This window comes from Equus caballus, chromosome 2, assembly GCF_041296265.1.
Source record: "Equus caballus isolate H_3958 breed thoroughbred chromosome 2, TB-T2T, whole genome shotgun sequence".
NCBI classification, from domain to species: domain Eukaryota; kingdom Metazoa; phylum Chordata; class Mammalia; order Perissodactyla; family Equidae; genus Equus; species Equus caballus.
The window spans coordinates 114,460,304-114,479,239 of NC_091685.1; positions in this window are offsets into that span (position 1 = coordinate 114,460,304).

Consider the following 18,936-nt stretch of genomic DNA (forward strand, 5'->3'; position numbering starts at 1 on the left):
CTGACTCATCCTTCCGGCCTCGGATTGGATGTCCCATTCTCCAGGAAGCCTTTCCTAGCCCACCCCCAGTGTCCAGGTGAGGGGCTCCTTCCACGTACTACCCTTACTCTGAACTTGCCTGTCATTCTAATAGTCTCTTAAATTGTCTGAGTCCTACCCTGGATTATTAGGCCTCTGAGAGTAGGGGTCATTTCTGCTTCATTCTGAATTGTATCTGCAAGTCTAATACACTTTCTGAAACCTAATTTGTGTTCAACTAACATGAGTAGAATGAAAGAGCAGGGAAGTTTCCTCGGAATAAAGGTATAGAAAAGGTGAACCAAAGAGTTCTAATTTCTTTTCTTTTTCTTCACTTCATTTGACTTGGGAAAATCTGAAATAGAGCCAAACTCTTGAATTCTATCACTTAGAGACCACGTGCAATAGGTGGTGGCTGCCTCCTTAAAATTTTGCCCTTCCCCCATTGGGTCATAACTGCTGGGTTAGGTAAAATTGATCATCCCGCCCCAGCAGCATGGATGAGTTTGTTGATCTAAAGCAATCAGAGTAATCTCTCCTCCTCAAGGCAGAGATTACTTCAGGAATCAGTACCAAACCTAAGCCTAAGTCAAAGACATTCCCCTGGCCCCAGTGATTAATTCACATAAAGTCCAATCACAGGAAAGCTCAAGACTTTTCCGGATGGCTGTCAGAGGCAATATCCTTCCCCCATGAATGTCGATAGCAGCCAATAGGGGAAGCCAGCATGAGGATGAAGCCACTACAATGTATGTAGGGAGAGAGTCTTCCACGGGTCTCTGGTGCTCCTACATGTCTTTCTGGGTGTGTCGGAATTCAAGGTCCTAATGCTTCCATTCCTGAGCTATTTCTCAAGGTTGTGTTGGTAGCAAGCAAGCTCCAGAGATGCAGCAATATCTCAATCTGGGACAGAGAGGAAGTTTGCTAGATGACAGTTAGCCAAAAACAAATTAAAAGAATGGATTCACTAAGCTTAGTGTTCCTTAGCTATTATGCAAACTCATTGTGTGTGTAGCATCCATCTGGGTCATATGTCAGCCCTATGAAGTTTGAGGCAGACGAACTGGTATAAATATGCTAACGTCCATGCTGCTTGCTGCTCCGAGTAATAACGTCCTTTGTCTCTACCCAAGAGTGTCGTGTCTTCTTTTGACATCCGTGAAACAGTAACAAGCTAACTTAATAGCTTGCGAGGAGGGTGAAATCGAATCCCAGATCCGATGGGGTGAAACTGAGACAGCAGTAGAAAAATGGAACCAGGGCCCTGGTTAACCCAATACATAAGCCTGCTCTTCATTTTATTTGGGATTGAAGAATAAAGGCAAGAGCAAAAACGTTAGTTTCTTAAGGAAAAAAAAGTGACTTAAGTGGTTTTGAAAACAGCCTTCTTAGACTAAGTCTACGTCTATGCCCTTTAACTGATTTAACAATGTATCAGATGCTCTGTTTTACACTACCATTCATTCTTCATTCACTTGGCTATTCAAATAATACCTATACTATCTTTCCCAATTTTGACAGCACAGTAAGATGTCTTAGCCTAACATGAATGGGGAAGGCACATTATGAAGCAAACATATTCTATTAGGAACGACTTCTACAATAATTTCGTGTTGGCCACCTGTGCTTGGCTCATACCTCTTGATTTTTCTAGTTCAATTGTTCACTCAAAAATACCATTACTTTGCCTTTTGAGCTAATGTCTGTGATCACTTTCTAATTATTTGAAGTCCTAGAAGTTACTCTTCATTATGAATAACATAGTAACACATTTTGGGGGGCAGTGGGAATAAAGCACCACAGCAAAAGAAGTGAACATTTCTTTTGGTGTTCTGACCGTAGTTCCAGTATATGTGTGTTTGGGGGGGTGGTCCCCAGACCAACAAGCAATCTCAGAACATCAGCAGGATGTCCAAGAATTCAACTCAATTCTGCCACTATCTACCAGAAGATAGTGTCAGATCCCACAGATAAGGGCTCAGCCCCACAAGACTATCTGGCCCATCTCCACTCACACACACTTCAGACACCAGTTGCAACCCCGGCTGTCACCTGTGCTTCTGACCAACCAGCTATAGGTCAGAGGTTCCAAAGATCTCTCTTTGAGTTTGGTTAATTTGCTAGAGTGGCTCACAGAACTCAGAGAAACACTTACTTACATTTACCGGTTTATTAAAGGATACGATAAAGGATATGGATGAACATCCAGTTGGAAGAGATGCATTGGGCAAGGTATGTGGGAAGGTGAGAGGAGCTTCCATGCCCTCTCCAGGCATGCCACCCTCCCCGCACCTCCACCTGTTCACCAACCTGGAAACTCTCCTAACTCTGTACTTCTGAGATTTTATGGAGGCTTCGTCACCTAGGCATGATTGATCATTGACTCCATATCCAGCCCTTCTCCCTCCTCAAGCATGGGCGATGGGGCTGAAAATTCCAAGCTTCTAATCATGGCTTGGTCCTTCCAGTAACTAGCCCTCATCCTGGAGCCATCAGGGAGCCCACCCAGAATGACTCCATTAGAACAAAAGACACTCCTCTCACCCAGGAAATATAAGGATTTCAGGAGCCCTGTATCAGGAACAGAGGTCAAAGGCCAATATTGGAACTAGAGATGCTCCCAGTGTTCTTACCACTTAGGAAATTACAAGGGTTTCAGGAGCTCTGTGCCAGGAACCTGTGGGCAGAGACCAGTATGTACTATTATCTCACAAAATGTTTGTGAAATTTAGAATGACCAAAACTTGAAAAATGCACCATGATTTCAATATCTAAACCAAACTTGTCTTTTTCCCTTTTGAGCCATCAAACTTGGTACTTATTAAAATACTTTAAAAAAAAACAATTAGCAGGCATCTTACAACATTAGCTAATATATTTACATGAGTTAAATTTCAGTGAATCACCAAATGAAACCATGAATTAAAGTCCCTGTAGGATACATACATATGAAAAGTTTCATTTTCAAAAAGCATATTTTATAAAAATGGTGCGTGTGTGTGTACATTTTAGGACAATGAAGATGGAGTTAAATAAACATATTAGAAAACATAGTTTTAAGCATCTGATTTTTCCAAGAGACTGGAGGGTGTTTAATGAAATGAGAATGTTATGACTCATGATGTCCACTGACTATATCGTTATGCTGCTTAATTGTTTTTACCAATAAATATTGCATGTTTTCCATTTCAGATAGGATTGGATTATCTGAACCACCAGATAAAGATAATTTTTAAGGAAAAATGTAAGGTAATGTTAATGAATTGCTGAAGATGAGATTTAAATGATAGTTTCTATATTTTTAAGCAAACCAAACCATTTTTTCCATGAGCTACAACCATTATTTGGAGCAGTCGCTAAATTATACCCTCCAAAATCAGTGCTAAAATTGGAATCTTTGAAACAATGTATTTTGTTATTGTTGTTTTATTTTTCCCACTGCAAAAAGTGACTGACAACAATTAGACATGAGATGATTGTTCTTAATGAACTTCTGGAGGAAACACCTGGTTGGAATGAATTGCAGAGAAGAGAACATTATCGTAAGCCTTAAAAAATACCTATACAGACAATCGACATGATGGATACGCATTTGTGAACTCACATGTAAGAGTTACGCAACTCTGTATTGGAGAATCACTACCATGTTATCTGCTGACCCCCCAGGGCCCGCTGCCACTCGAGTATGTGTGTCGTTTCCTGGAATGCACGTGCGTGACATGCCATCGGAGCAGAGCAGGTGGTAGTGCTCTGTGGCATTCCAGTGGAGGAGAAAACAAGCAGTGTGAAAGAAGACACCCTCAGGCCCTCTTAAAAGCATTTTCCCTGCTCCTCTTCATGCCCCATCTTGCTTTGAGGCTGAATCGGGTTTGGGGAGAAATTCCCCTTGCTGCTGCTGCTGGTGGTGACCTCCAGTCTCATCACAGAGGCTTGGAGAGCTACGCAAACGCTCACTCTCGATTCCTACTTTCACAGAAAGCCCAGGGGTGCTGCCTTGCCCAACCTCACAGCATGCGGGAGGGCACTGCTAGACCTCCATTACAAACCACCCCACAGACTAGGGGGCTTAAAGAACAGAGATTTACTTTCTCACAATTCTGGAGGCTGGAAGTCTGAGATCAAGATGTCAGCGGAGTTTTTTGAGGCCTGTCTCCTCGACTCATAGATAGCTGTCTTCTCCAAGTGTCTTCACAGTCTTCTCTCAGGCCCTGTCTATCCTAATCTCCTCCTCTTATAAGGACACCAGGGGTTGGCCCGGTGGCGGAGTGGTTAAGTTCGTGCCCTCCGTCCGCTTCAGCGGCCCAGGGTTTCACCGGTTCAGATCCTGGGCGCGGACATAGCACCGCTCATCAGGTCAGGCTGAGGAGGCATCCCACATGCCATAACTAAAAAGATATACAACTATATACTAGGGGGATTTGGGGAGAAAAAGCAGAAAATAAAAAAGAAGACTGGCAACAGTTGTTAGGTGCTAATCTTTAAAAAAAGAAAAAAAAGGACACAGTCACATTCTAATCCCGGGGAGTAGGACTTCCACACATGAATTTGGGAGGATAAAATTCAGCCCATAAAAGCGGGGGGATAGCACACGGACAGCCAAACAGCCATTTAGTTTCCTTTTTAATACACAAAAATATATAAAATGTATGTGACAGGATAATTTTTGAGATTTTGATAATTTTCTTTGTTCTTCAGATTTTCCCCTTCTTCCTGTTCAAAGAAAGGAGTCAGGTCCTTACAATTTCCTTAACTCAGGCATTTTGCTGAGCTGAGCAGGAATGGAAGGTGGTAACAGCGAGTCCCAGTTCTGTAAGGTCTAAACTCCATTAAATGATTTGGTAAGGTGTCCCAGAGGGGAGGAAAGCCAGGGGAGTGCCCTGGGGAGAAGCAGGGGAGGGCTTCATCCTGACCAGGGGCGTCTAGTGGTCTGCAGGTCTCTCAAGAAGTGCAGACCACCAGGCTGCTGTCAGGGAAACAATGGCCTCAGAGGCAGATGGCTGTGGGTCTTTGAAGGGAGGCCAGACACACAGAGCAGGGCCCCCCAACTCCTGCCAACATTCTTCAGCCACATGCATGTCAAGGAAGCTGCAGTTGGACACCTGACTGCTGGCCAAGACCATGGACAGTTCAGTGACCTGTGAAGACAAATGACTGATGATCTACCGCTCTGTTGAATCCTAAGACCTTCGCAGACCCCAGGGAGCAGGGGCTCTAACCATACCTGAGATTGGCTTTTCTGCCAACCCAGGGAAATGAGGGACTGGAGATGGAGCAAATTGATTAAAATGGTGAAATAATATTCTTGAGCTAATTAAAAAGATATTTAAGTACTTTTGAGCTTATAGTTCATTCATTCACTCAGAAATCGTTTGAGAGGCCAGCCTGGTGGCATAGTGGGTAAGTTCACACACTCTGCTTTGGCAGCCAGAGGTTCATGGTTCAGATCACGAGCACAGACCTACACACTGCTCATCAAGCCAAGCTGTGGTGGTGTCCCATGTACAAAATAGAGGAAGATTGGCACAGATGTTAGCTCAGGGCCAAACTTCCTCACACACACACACACATGAATGAATGAGTGCCAGGCGCTCTTCTGGGTTCAGGTGGTGTAGCTATGAGCATCCCAGACGATATTCCTGCTCTCCTGGGGCCCACATTTTACTGGAGAAGGCAGACAAAGAATAAGTAAACAAAATAGCTGCAGAGAGAAACGAGGGTGAAAAGAGAGAGGAACAAGGTCACAGGGGAGAAAGTGACGGGAGTGACATTCATGAGGTGATCAGAAAGAGCCTCCCCGAACTGAGACACAAACAATAAGGAGACAGTTACGTGAAAAGCAGGAAGAGCGGGAGCAAGGGCAGAGAGACGCTTTGTCAACACAAAAAGGAGATGAAGGCTAGTGCAGCTGGACTGTGGCAGAGGCGTCCCCAGTACTGGAGAATCCAATCGGAAGTTCACGAAGCTGAAGCTCAGGACCTACCCCTCCAGGATCCCTTCCAACGCCCGGAAGGAACACCAACAATGTGTTCACATGTTCCTAGGCCTTTGTAAAATTACCAAAGTGAAACACTTGAACTGAATTCGGTTAAGATTGTTGTCTTTTTTCATTCCAACTTCCCCTCCAAGTGGTGGTGGAGTACCCGTGAGCATTTCTGGAATCCAGCTAAGGGGAAGATGAGTTGCGGGTCTGTTCAGCTTAGGTTTAGTGGAACATGTTTATGTGGTTCACAGTCACATTCGTGTAAATTTAGTGCCAGCTGTGCAGCCCAGAAACGAATAGCTTCCAGGCATATGCCTTCCACGTGTTGTGCCAACTCACCTGGTGTGGAAACATGGAAGGGCAGGGCTGAGGTCTTACGGCAGCGTCAGCCCATCCTAAGGTGCTGACACTGTAAGTACGTGAGGAGTTGGGGAGAAACATGGGTTCAAATGTACACTGCCACCAACCAGTCTGTGGAAAACGTTCCAATAGCTAAACATAAAAATTGCCACTGAAGAACTCGTGTCTTATTGACGCCTCATCAAATGTGAAGGTCTCCCCTTTCAGGAATGTGCTGGATAATGCAGCACGTACAATTGTAAATGCACCATATGCTTTTTTAACGGCTATCACGAAAAATAGAATTTATCACAATTCCTATGTTTATGGGCACAAACCTGCAGCCACGTTATGGTGAGTACATCTGTATGAGAAGTCCCATGTTGTGTGCAACCCAATTATCAATAATAGAAATATTATTGATTAACCATGCTAGAGGTTAATGGAAAAAATGATATTACAAAATTATTGTCATGTACAGAGGAGATCAAAGGATACTCAACCAAAAATGTAGGGAAAAATGAGGTGTATCAAACAGTTAATTAATAAGAATATTGTTATTTATCTGGGTTTTGAGATGTTTTTGGTAGTTATCAGCTAATTTATGTGGGGTTTTTCTAATAGATAAAACTAACACTTTTTAGATTTTCAAGATTTAGTTGTCCCTCTTTTGATCTTTTCATTTCTCATTCTACTCCCTCTGTTATTTCATTTCTTCACAAGATAAGTTAAAATGTCTGCTTTGCCCTTAGGCTTTTGGAAGGTAATAATATTAAAAACAGATACACGTATTTACAGAGTCAAAATGCGTAAAGTTGCAATACTAGGATTAAAAATGCCTAATAAATAAAAACAATAATGCTGATGGAGTTCCTGAGTGAAGCCTCACATGGAGCCACATTTTAGATGTGGGGAGTAATTTCTTAAGTTGGGAATCACTTTTAACCTATTCAGCAAAAAGAGGATTCAAATTGTTGCATTTTGTTGCACCAAAGTCATGTTTTCCAGACTAAACCATACTGTGCTGTCAACCTGTGACTGGCTGGCTACTTACCCTGCCTTTAAATATCTGTTTTAACTCCTTCACTCATTTAACAAATGTTCATTATTTATCTCAGCTACTGTTCTAGGCACAAGGGATATGGAAATGAACAAGTCAGACCAGGCCCATGCCCTCTAGAAGCTCATATTCCAGAAGGCAGGGCAGACAGTAAAGACAAAGAATAACCCTGGGTTTTGTCAGATGGTGGCAAGCGCTATGAAGAAAAATATTGGGGATGGGGAAGGGGGAGGTTGGCTACTTCAGGACAGCCTCCACCCCATGAGGAGGTGATATGCGAGCAGAGACGTATCCTGCATAGTTACAGTAGTGCTAGTCGTCATTGTAGATTTAACTCATAACAATATTCGACCAAACACGGTACTGCAAGCACAGGTCGTGGGGGAGGCAGGGGTTCTGTGTAAATTGAAACCCCAGTTTGGCTACAATTTTCTGCACAGCCTTGGGTGTGCCATTTGTCTTTTCTGCACCTTGGTATTCTCCTTCTTTGAAGTTGCTCTGAGCAATAGATGAAGTGTTTTTAAACACGCGTTTTTTAAGCAAGCGCCTGGCACATAGTAACTGCTTAATAAATCTTTCCTTGAACCCCGCCCCTTTGCTAAGGTGATTCTTTCTGGATGGAATCACAGATGCCTTCGCTGGGACTTTTGGGAAGGAAGTAGCTTTTCATTGCAGGTCAGTGCAACGGGCTTCCCATAAAAGTGACGAATTTCTTAGAAAATTGCTAATTATTTGCAAGGCAGCCAGCAATAACCAAGCAGAGAGAGAGTAAAATGGTCCCCAGTGAGTTTGCAAAGCAGACGTTCAGCTGACCGGATCGCATTAGCCCTCATAACCCTTTGGAATTAAACAGGCCCAGGTTTGTGTCCCAGCTTTGCCACCCACTAGCTGGTTACCACGGCCCTCTATGCCTCAGTTCCTTCATGCGTGGAAAAGAAAAGGCTGTTGTAAAGAGTGGGTGAGGTAAGTTGATGCTCAGCACTGTGCTAGAAGACAGGAGGCACTCAGTTCGTATTTGTTGTTATTGTTATTGGTGGTGATTTACCACTTTTTTGACTCAGGACACTTTCCCATTCACTCGCTCACAGGTTTCTCACGAGACTACGAAGTAGTAGAAACTTCATCACAACATTTAACAGAACTGCGAAATGAGGCCCTGAGAGAGTGACTGGTTTCATCCATGACTAGGATTCCATTTCAATTCTCCTAATTCCCCAGCATCTAGAACAGTGCCTCCAACCTACCAGGAGCTCAAATAAATTTGCTGATGGATGAACTCTACTCCCTTCCACTGCGCGTCACATCCAGATTTAATGGAACCAGACAGCGACTCTGGAGATTCTTTCTCTGCTCTGCAATCAGAGGAACCCCTGGACCCTCCAACATGGCCAGTGAACCAATTTCTGTGGGCCTCAGATTTTGAATTTTCTGAAGGAGATGGTAGCTCCTCAGTAAACACACACGGAAGGAAATCACACAGAATCAAATTGAATTACATGGAAACACAGTAAATGCAGACTATAACATATTAATCTTGGTTTGGCCTTTCTTTCCAGATTTCAACTTTTGTGGACCAACAAGTAGAGTGACAAGGACCAACGCTTTTTCCGTTCTTTGATAGCTGTCTCTCTGAAATCCTGAAGTGGTTACAAACATTAAGCACCACCAAGTAAGAGTCATTTTCTAAAGTCTCTGGGGAGAGGGGAAACTGGCAGTTAAGTCAAGCAGATGTCCTGAGGTGACACTGGAATCAGTGAGAGAGCAAATCAACTCCAGGGCCCAGTTACCGCGTCAGTGCCAAACGGAGAAAAGTGACACGGAAGTCCCTTAGGCCATTTCCCTGGCAACATGTTCAGGGATCTTCCTGCATCGTGTTCTCCAGCACTTTGCCAAATCTGGCTCTAAATATCTCTATAGGGACAGCATTTCCTTCCATTTTCCTTCTTTCCAAGCAGGGAAATTATGCCAGCATCCAAGAGCTCTGACTGCCAGAAGGATTTTGTCTGTCATTTTAAGTATAACGTTCAGGTTTCTTTTCCTATTTCTAGCTCTACTTTTTCTATTACTCTCTTTTTCTTCTTTTTTAGTGCTGATAATAGTAATGATTAAGATTATTGGGAATAGTGCCAGCATATATAAAAAATTCCTTCTCTGCAATAATCTAAAATGCCTTTGAAAAGTCTTTCTTTCCATCTTTAACTAAAACGTAGGGTTTTTAATCAAAACATTGAAGTAATGTTTGAGAAAGTCATCTGTTCTGCCAGATATCTATAGAATTTCAAGAAAATATAAGAAGAGTTTTTTGGTTTTTTTGGAGGAAGATTAGCCCTCAGCTAACTACTGCCAGTCCTCCTCTTTTTGCTGAGGAAGCCTGGCTCTGAGCTAACATCCGTGCCCATCTTCCTCTAGTTTATACGTGGGACGCCTACCACAGCATGGCTGCCAAGCAGTGCCATGTCCGCACCCGGGATCCGAACCAGCGAATCCCGGGCCGCTGAGAAGCGGAACGTGCGAACTTCGCTGCGCCACCGGGCCGGCCCCTAAGACTTTTTTGAAAGGCATACTTAAACTCGTATGAAGGACTGGTCCTGTGGCTGAGTGGTTAAGTTCGTGCTCCCCCCTTCACCCCAGGGTTTCGAGGGTTCTGCTCCTACACAATGACCTAGCACTGCTCATCAAGCCGTGCTGAGGCAGCATCCCACAAAGCACAACTAGAGGGACCTACAACTAGAATACACAACTACATACTGGAGGGCTTTGGGGAGAAGAAGAGGAAAAAGAAAAAAAGATTGGCAACAGATGTTAGCTCAGGCACCAATCTTTAAAAAAAAAAAAGTACAGATATTTGCACAGCTTGACAACTTTAAAATGTAATGCTATGCTATCATTATAGGAAAAGTTAATGCACATATGAAATACTTCAAATGCATTATTTCCAATGTATCATTTATGAATGCATTCTAAAGATCCAAGAATCACTCAAATTTAGATAATCAATTTGAAAAGCTGTAAAATCTAGACGAAGTGTGTTATATTTTTGGAGGAATAAAGTATTTTAACAAGTGCAGCCAATTAAACAAAAATATACGTGAAATCCAACAAAGCCATTACACAAAAATTTCAAGCAAGATTATGTCTCTTACTCCAACATTTGTCACTAAGTAAGTATTTTTTTTAAGTCAGAGGGAGAAGAGGAGTGGATTAAGTCACTGTAACTTTTATTCCTATGAAGTACACTCTCAAAGTTAAACATGACAGAGCCTGACTTGGAGGGAAATTTTCAGTCCAAAAAAAAATCAGATAATGATCATTAAAACTGATTTCACTTCATTCTTTCCAAATCCATCTTACCCTGCCTTACCAATAAATGAAATCCAGATGTTGGAATGATGCAGAGAACTTTGTTTTAAGCCCAGTAAAGCAGAGGCATGCCTTCTAGTTAGTATAACCATTCATTTGAAAATCAAAACCATTAGTTTCTTTACCAAATTGTTTTGGCTAAGGAAACTCTGAGATATAACTCATTAAAGATTACCAAGAGCCCTCAGGAGACAAGTAAGTAAATAATAGATGCTACCCAGGTACAGTGGTAATTCAAAATCATAAAATAACACAGTTTCAGAGTTTTAAGTAACTTTTGTTCAAAGACTGATAAGATTTATGGTACGGTAAACGTGCTTTTGTCACAGAATTAATGGAATGAGAAAGATACATTAACATTCAAGATGCAAAATGCATTCAGGATAATATCTGACTAACAATGTCATCATTAAAAATTAATAGAATAAATCATTAATAAGAATTATAAGATTTTGAAGTAGAAACATACAAGCAACAGTGCACTGGTAGACAGAGTACACAAATATTATTTTAGTCCAAGGACAATGGATCTCAACAACCTCGAATTAGTAAATAATTTCCTTTCTTTGGTTTATGAGTCCATTTGTGACACATAATTATACTAATTACCCCTACCTCACTTATGTCTGTGAAAGAAGGGGGAGAAAAAGGTGACTATTTCAAAGGCTGTCTGCATTTGAAAGAAATTAAATAGAAGGCATTCTTATTATCAAAGAATACATTATCAAATATATATCACATATAAATTATTATATTCAGATGAATTTCAAAGAGAACATGTGTAATGTAAACACGTGTATTGTACTTGCAAAGACAATGTGTGATGTAAACATGTGTACTGTAAAAAGAGAACACACGTAATGTAAACACGTGTACTGTTCCACTGTTCTATTAATAGAAAGATGAAGTAAATGACCATCTTTAGTAAATGCACCTTTTGTGTGCATGTGTGTGAGGAAAATTAGCTCTGAGCTAACATCTGTGCCAATCTTCCTCGACTTTATGTGGGATGCTGCCACAGTATGGCTTGATAAGCGGTGCTAGGTCCACACCCGGGATCCAAAGCTGTGAACCCTGGGCCGCTGAAGCAGAGTGCATTAACTTACCCACTATGCCATGGGGCTGGCCCGTTTACTTACTTTTTTTTTCAATCTGTAGGAATGACTGATTTGTACTAATGCATTTGTTCACTTTGTCATATTCTTCTTGTAACACATAATATATTTTTTTGCAACATAGCTAGTGAAAGGGGCAATTTATGACTAAAAAAGCCCAGAACAAACCAAAACTAATAGGTACAACCAGGAATTGGGTCTATACTCTTAAAATTAAACCCTTTGGCATTATTCTTTAACCCAACCATCCCATTTGACTTAAACAATACATAATATTGCAGACAAACATAGCAACATCTTTCATTGCCTTTAGTCATTTGAAAGAAAACGATTGAGTTCATTTTATATTTTTAGGTAAATCTAAGAAAATTTAAACATGCAGTCATTCAGCTACAAAATAGTAAACACCAGAGATACAGACTCTTGGTTCCTACCTTCAAAGTGTTCAATATCTCCAGCAGGGTTGGCAAACCGTGGCTCGAGGGCCATAGATCTCTGTGGCAACCACTCCACAATCTTCCTGTGAAAGCAGCCACAGGTAATACATAAATGACGGTGTGACTGTGTTGTCATAAGACAACTGTTATTTCCAAAACCATTAAGAGCTGGATTTAGCCCATGGGCTGCATCTGCGGATCAGTTGGTTAGAATAAAGAAAAAACAGTATAACTAAATCAATGAATCAAAAAAAAAAAAAAAAAGGATAGTTCTTTGGAACTTTGTTTCTGAATATTAAGGATACCTTTCAGCAGAACAAAACTCCCATGAGAACCACTAGAAAAGCCCAGTAAATTTCTTAAAACTCAATTTAAAGACATTAGAAGTGGTGAGCCTCCTAGGATTAGGAGGTGCCAAGATTCCTGAGAAGGACAAGAAGCTGAAAATATAGCCTTTGCCTGGAGAGAGGACCACTGCTGGGAACAAAGAAATCAGCTTTTGTCGATTTCATGGAGCTAGAGCAGTGGCTCTCAGCCAGGGGTAACTCTGCCTCCAGGGGACATTTGACAATGTCTGGGGACACTTGTGATTGTCATGATGTGGGGGAGGGTATCTAGTGAGTAGAGATTAGGGATGAAGTTTAAACACCCTGCCGTGCACAGGACAGTCCCCTACCCCAGATACCGAACCTCTTAATCTCAAGTTTGTGTGCCTTATGTGCAGCAAGCCGAACACTGAGACATCAGTGCTTGGAGATGGAGAAGAGTTTATTTGAATTGGCCAAAACGAGAAGGTGGGAGCCTGGGTTCTCTCAAATCCTCCTTAACAGAGCAGAAAGCAGGGAGATTTTATAGAGCTAAGGGGCTTTATAGAGGAGCTTTGGAGAAACAAAAGGGTCACTCCTGATAAGCCCCTGGGCTATCTGACTTCCAGGTGTCAACTGCTGCTGGGGGCCGGCCATCTGGTGATTGCAACCTCCCTAAAGGCATTATCTTTCTTCTGCAAAACAAGCTCACAAATCCTGAGACCCCCCTGAGTCACCCCTCAAGTTAAACAGGAAAACAGCAAATTGAACAAGGTCAAAAGGCAATCATGTTCTTATTGAATATCTATAGCAACCCTCAGGTACCTGGGGTTCACCCCCAGCAAAAAATTAACTGGCCCAAAAGGTCAATAGTACCTCAGCTGGAAAACTGGGCTGCAGAAACAAATCTGGAGGCTTAGATTCATACACACACACACAACCCCAAAAGCGTATGCAATTCTTATGCTTGGTCTGGTTCAGACACTTTGTAGGAGTCACTTCATTAGTCTCAGGAATGGAATTTTCCTGCCCCTATTTAATTCCATACATGAAGTGTTCTGAATCATCTTCATTACCCCAGGCCCCAATCCCATTGCCCTACACTCATTCTCAGCAAAGCACCTGATCACTCACCTTGATGACTGGGCTAAAATCAGCCTACAAATGCTCTGTCTACTTCCTTCCTTTCCACATAATTTTTTTCAGTAACTTCATTCATTCTTTTCCATCTTTTGTTTTTGTTTTTTTTTAAAGATTGGCACCTGAGCTAACAACTTGCCAATCTCTTTTTTTTTTTTTTTTTTTTTTGCTTTTTCTCCCCAAATCTCCCCCACCCCCGTAGATCGTTGTATACTTTTAGTTGTGGGTCCTTCTAGTTGTGGCATGTGGGATGCCGCCTCAACACGGCCTGATGAGTGGTGCCATGTCCCCGCCCAGGATCCAAACCAGGGAGACCCTGGGCCACCAAAGTGGAGCGCACAAACTTAACCACTCAACCACAGGGCCAGCTGTCTTTTCCATCTATAAGAAAGTATTTCTTCTTTATCAAAGTTCTCCTTTCTCTCATCCCACCGCCCCCCACCCCAAATCACTCTTTCTTAACCCTCCTATCTTTGTAGGTTATTCTCCTCTCTCTCTCCTTCCTTTTGTGGCCAATGTTATTGAAAGGGTAGTCAACACTTACAGTGTCCACTTTGTTATACTCTAGCGTCTGTTCGAGTGACTCTCTGCAAATGCCTTCTTACCCAAATCTCAATTGTAAAACGAATGGTCTTCCTTCAGCCATAACACAACACTTAAAAACCTCCTGCGTTACTAGCCTCTCAGCTTCAAATCCCCTAGTCGACATTCGGCTTTGTGAGGCTTAAGCTGGGACTCATTTCTGCTTTGCCAGCGGTTCCTTATTGTCATCCAATAGGGGGCGCTGGAGGGAGACTGCAAAGCCAGAGAAGAGAGAAGGGGCTTGCTCCTGCCGGAATGCTTCCAGTTCCTGTAGCTGTTAGCTCCAGGAGCAGCCCTTGATTCCAGGTCGTAGCTATGCTGACACTTGCAGAACCAGTCTCGTGACACTCATCGGGGACACCAGCGCCAGTAGAGCAGCAGTCCCTGGGCAGAGGTCTGGCCCACCCCCACGAGGCCTCACCTTTAAACTTCCATGTTTTTAATAATTCCAACATTTTCCCTTCGTTTCCCCAGACCTTTTTAGGGGGGTGGGGAGGACGGGTGGGAGCCACATCTTACAGTTGCTACCCCCGTGATGCCTTGGTGTTCTTGTTTGCCTTTTCAATTATTTAACAATAGAGCCGGTAATACGTAGAATAGACTATTATAGCTATGGTCATCTTATTTATACAACAGAAGAATAATGTAACTGGCTTTTATGTCAGAACATTTTGAGTTTACTTTTCCTCTGAGTTGAGGGCTATATGGGATTTTGGTATCCATTTAGTATGTTGATGTTAGTCGTGAGGAAAGATGTGGCCTCTAAGGCTTAACTGGCAGCTAAATTCACCCTTCCACCCTGCCTCCAGATAAGGCGTGAATTACTTGTTATGGGATGCCAGTGGTTGTAGTGCGGGCGGAGGGGGGACCTAAAACTGGAAGAAGTTTGAAAGGTTGTATGAAAGAGGGGATTTCAGTGACTTACTTATAAACCTTGATAACATGAGCACCCGTGGGCTAAACTAAGGATCCATAACCTTTGCCTCGTGCAGTAGGCATTATGCGTTAACAAAATTGAAGATTCACTCATTCAGGCTTATTTATTTTTATATCATCCCCAAGGTCCCCAGGAACATGACTATTCAAAGGAAGGTTCTAGATGTGGTAACATCATAGGGGAGCATGTTCTATGTTGAGTTGTGAGGCCATGAGAAGGGAGTCAAGACTGGAAGGCCCAGAGACAGGTATCCTGACCCTGATGCTCATTGACACCTGTCATTTTGCATCTTCAGGCCTCGGTACTGGGAAGGCAGGCCTTTATAGAGAAAGGGATCTTTGGACCTGGAAACAGGAAAGCTGGAAACACATGAAATCTGCCGCCAAAAATAAAAGAGCAGAGCAAGAGTCCTCAGAGATTCTAACCCTTCTAGCCATCTCAGGAAATTGTGAGGGACAACATGCATTAAAATGCTATATGAATGGAGGCAGGGGTGTATGGGAGCTTCCCTCGTCTTCCTCTTAATTTTGCTGTGAACCTAAAATCGCTCGAAAAAAAATAAAATCATTAAAAATAGTGCTATAAGTTTCTTAAACTTTGTAATTTTCTTAATCTGATTATTTTTATCCAGACTTTCTATCCCACAATGAGTAACATAAAATTCTTAAATAAAAAGTGTCTACTATGCTTATTTTCAGAGGAGTAAGGAAGTGGGAGCTGAGAGACGATGCCTCCTCATTATCCAGCCAGCAAGCACCAGAGAAGATGCTAAGAGTTTTAAAGAGGATGGTAAAGGCTAAAGCCCTCGGGCCTGTACAGCGGGGAAGAAGTGAATGCGAGGAGAACCAGCTCAGCATCAAGGGCTGACCCTGGGAGCTGCAAGATCCAGGAGCCCTGTGGTTGTCAATTATGCAGAAGTATAAACTGTAAAGAAAGCAACAGAAACGCAAGCTAAACAAGGAACCACCACCACTGCTTGATTCCTGTCACTATTTCTCCCAGAATTACTTTTACAAGTCAAGGTAGCCAAAAACCCCTCAAAAAGGCCATTTACTTTCCTTCTAATAAGTAAAAATGCTCTAAATGTATCTCAGTTATGACATAATGATCACTATTCAAATAAATGGTTCTAGAAAAATCCATATAACTGCTAGTGTGAAAGCATTTTACTCAACTGGACGTTAAATACAAACAAACTTTACACTTTATTTCAGAGATTTTCTTTTAGCTAATTTTCGTGTGATGTTGATATGTGAAGACATTTAAAATTTTAGTAATTTCAGATTACTTAAAACATTTGATTTTTCTTTTAATTCTATCCTGTTTCAATGAACCATATGCTCTGTGTAGCTCTTTACTGGAAAGTCCAGAAATTTCTCCATCAAAGGCTTTCTACTGACAAATGCATCCAATCTGCTGTTAACTTAGGTGTCTTATGAAGTTTTATGAAGTTTCCTGGGGAATTGAGTTGCTCTATATGGCTGTTACTTATACACTATTACCAATAATCCCTTGAAATGAAGAATTTTCTCACGTTAGTGTTTCTTTTACACTACCTTGTTAAATTACCCCGTGGCTTTAAAGCAGAAACTCGAAGAAGTAAGCCTTGTCTATTTTGTTCCTTTAATGTTTGGAACAGAATGGGGGTGACAGGTTCTATAAAGATTGCTCCAAGGTTAATACAACATAATCATATAGATAATGACGGGGTTCAGGGCAGGCCACCCCAAGATGCACCACTCTGGTATGCAGATTATTTCGAGCTGAAGACAATAAGGGCTCAGACTCAGCAAGAACATTCCACCTTTCCCCCCTAACTGCCTAAAAGAAATTTAAAATAAAGGCCTGTCCAGGACAGGCCATCACCATAGATAACTCTGGGTTCCTGGTAGACTGGAAGGATCCTTGCCCACTCTTATCAAAGTTCTATTTACCAAACATTTGCTTTTCCATTTCCATGTGGGTTACCTTCCTCCTCTTTGAAGCCCCAAATCACTACCCCAAACGTCCTCCTTGTCTGTAGCCGAAGATACTTAAGCAGGCAGCCTCGGCCAGTTGACTGAGTCACTCAGTTTCTTCCGGGTTTCTCCCATGTATACATGCTATTAAAGTTTGTTTGATTTTCTCCTGCCAACCTGACTTTTTAATTATCTGACCAGCCATAAGAACCTTAAGGAAAGGGGGTGAGGGAGATTCTCCCACTTCCTCAGCAATAACTTGGTTATACATTTATTAATAAATTATTTTGAAGTGAAGGTTTCTTTTTAAATGACAAAAATAAGAGTCTATATTTTGGTTTATACCTATAAAGGATAAATCTGTTGAATATTTTATAGACAGTTTTTGAAAACAAAGTAAATTCACATCTTTTCTTAAAACACCCTATAGAAGAAAAATAAGAGGAGGATGTCCATTGCTTCTATACAATTGAAGGCTCTGTGCATCCTCTTATTCACACTAACAATAGAACAAGAGGAAACGCTATATGTAGAATATACAAATTTGAAATACTCTATGATCACGAGTGATGTTTAAGCACCTCAGCACCAACAGTGGCTCTGTATGAAGCTGTGCTAGTGAGGAGGCCTTGATTATCCCGCGGTAGGGTTTATAATGCCCCTTGGTAAATCTATAGGCATCTCAGAACTAGATATGTGCTTACTCCAAAGAACAAGAAGATACAGGGTTATACTTCAAAAATACTTATTGAGAGACATCAATGTGTTCAGCCCAATTAGATGATTCAATAAATAAACAGACCATTCATTTCACAGGACATTTGTTGAGAATCTACTGTGTACCTTGCACAAAGTGATAAGCGCTGGGGATAAAGGAGAGTAAAACATGGCCCCGACCCCCACACAACTCCCTAGCTAGTTGTGGAACTAGGTATGAACGCACATCACGATCTACAATATGATGGGTGCCATAACAGAGGCAGATTCACTGTGTTATGGTATCTCAGAAGAATTTTGCTAGGGGTGGTAATGAAAGAGGTGTTTATGGAACACTGACAAGAGAAGAAATGATATTTGAGCTGGACTTTGTAGACAGACAGAGAGAGAAAGAAAAGAGGTAGAAGTAAGGAGGTAGGTACGGAGGAAAGCAGAGAAGAAGAGAGGGAAAGAAGGAGGAAGGGAGGCTGAAGGATAAGGCGGGCAGAGAGAGAGACCCTAAGGAGGACATGAAGGCATATGCAGGCATGTCAGTTTAAGGCCTACTAACTGAGAGGGGTATAGAGAATAAAGGCTGGGGTGGGGGCAGGGTGTGATGCTAGAGCTGCAGCTAGAAGCGTTGACTGGGATCAGATTATAAAGGACCTTGGTGCCATGGTAGACTTTGGACTTTATCTTAAAGGCAATGAACAGCTACAGATGTTCTTAAACAAATAAATGAGAAATTGAGGGGGTTTTGGAGGTTATTTTGTTTTGTCATAGTCTGGGAGCTGCTGTTGAGATGCATGCTTTAGAAAGTTGCTTTGGGAGTAGTGTGGAAGTAGATGTGCATCCTACAGTGCCTCTGCTACTAGTGACACTTGTCCGATATTGACAAAGAACTGTTGAGAGATGAAAGGATCTAAACTACATCAATGACAATAGAAATGAAAACTAATTATCAGCTATCGCCTCGAGAGGTGATATAGTGGGGTGGTAGGCCCTGGAA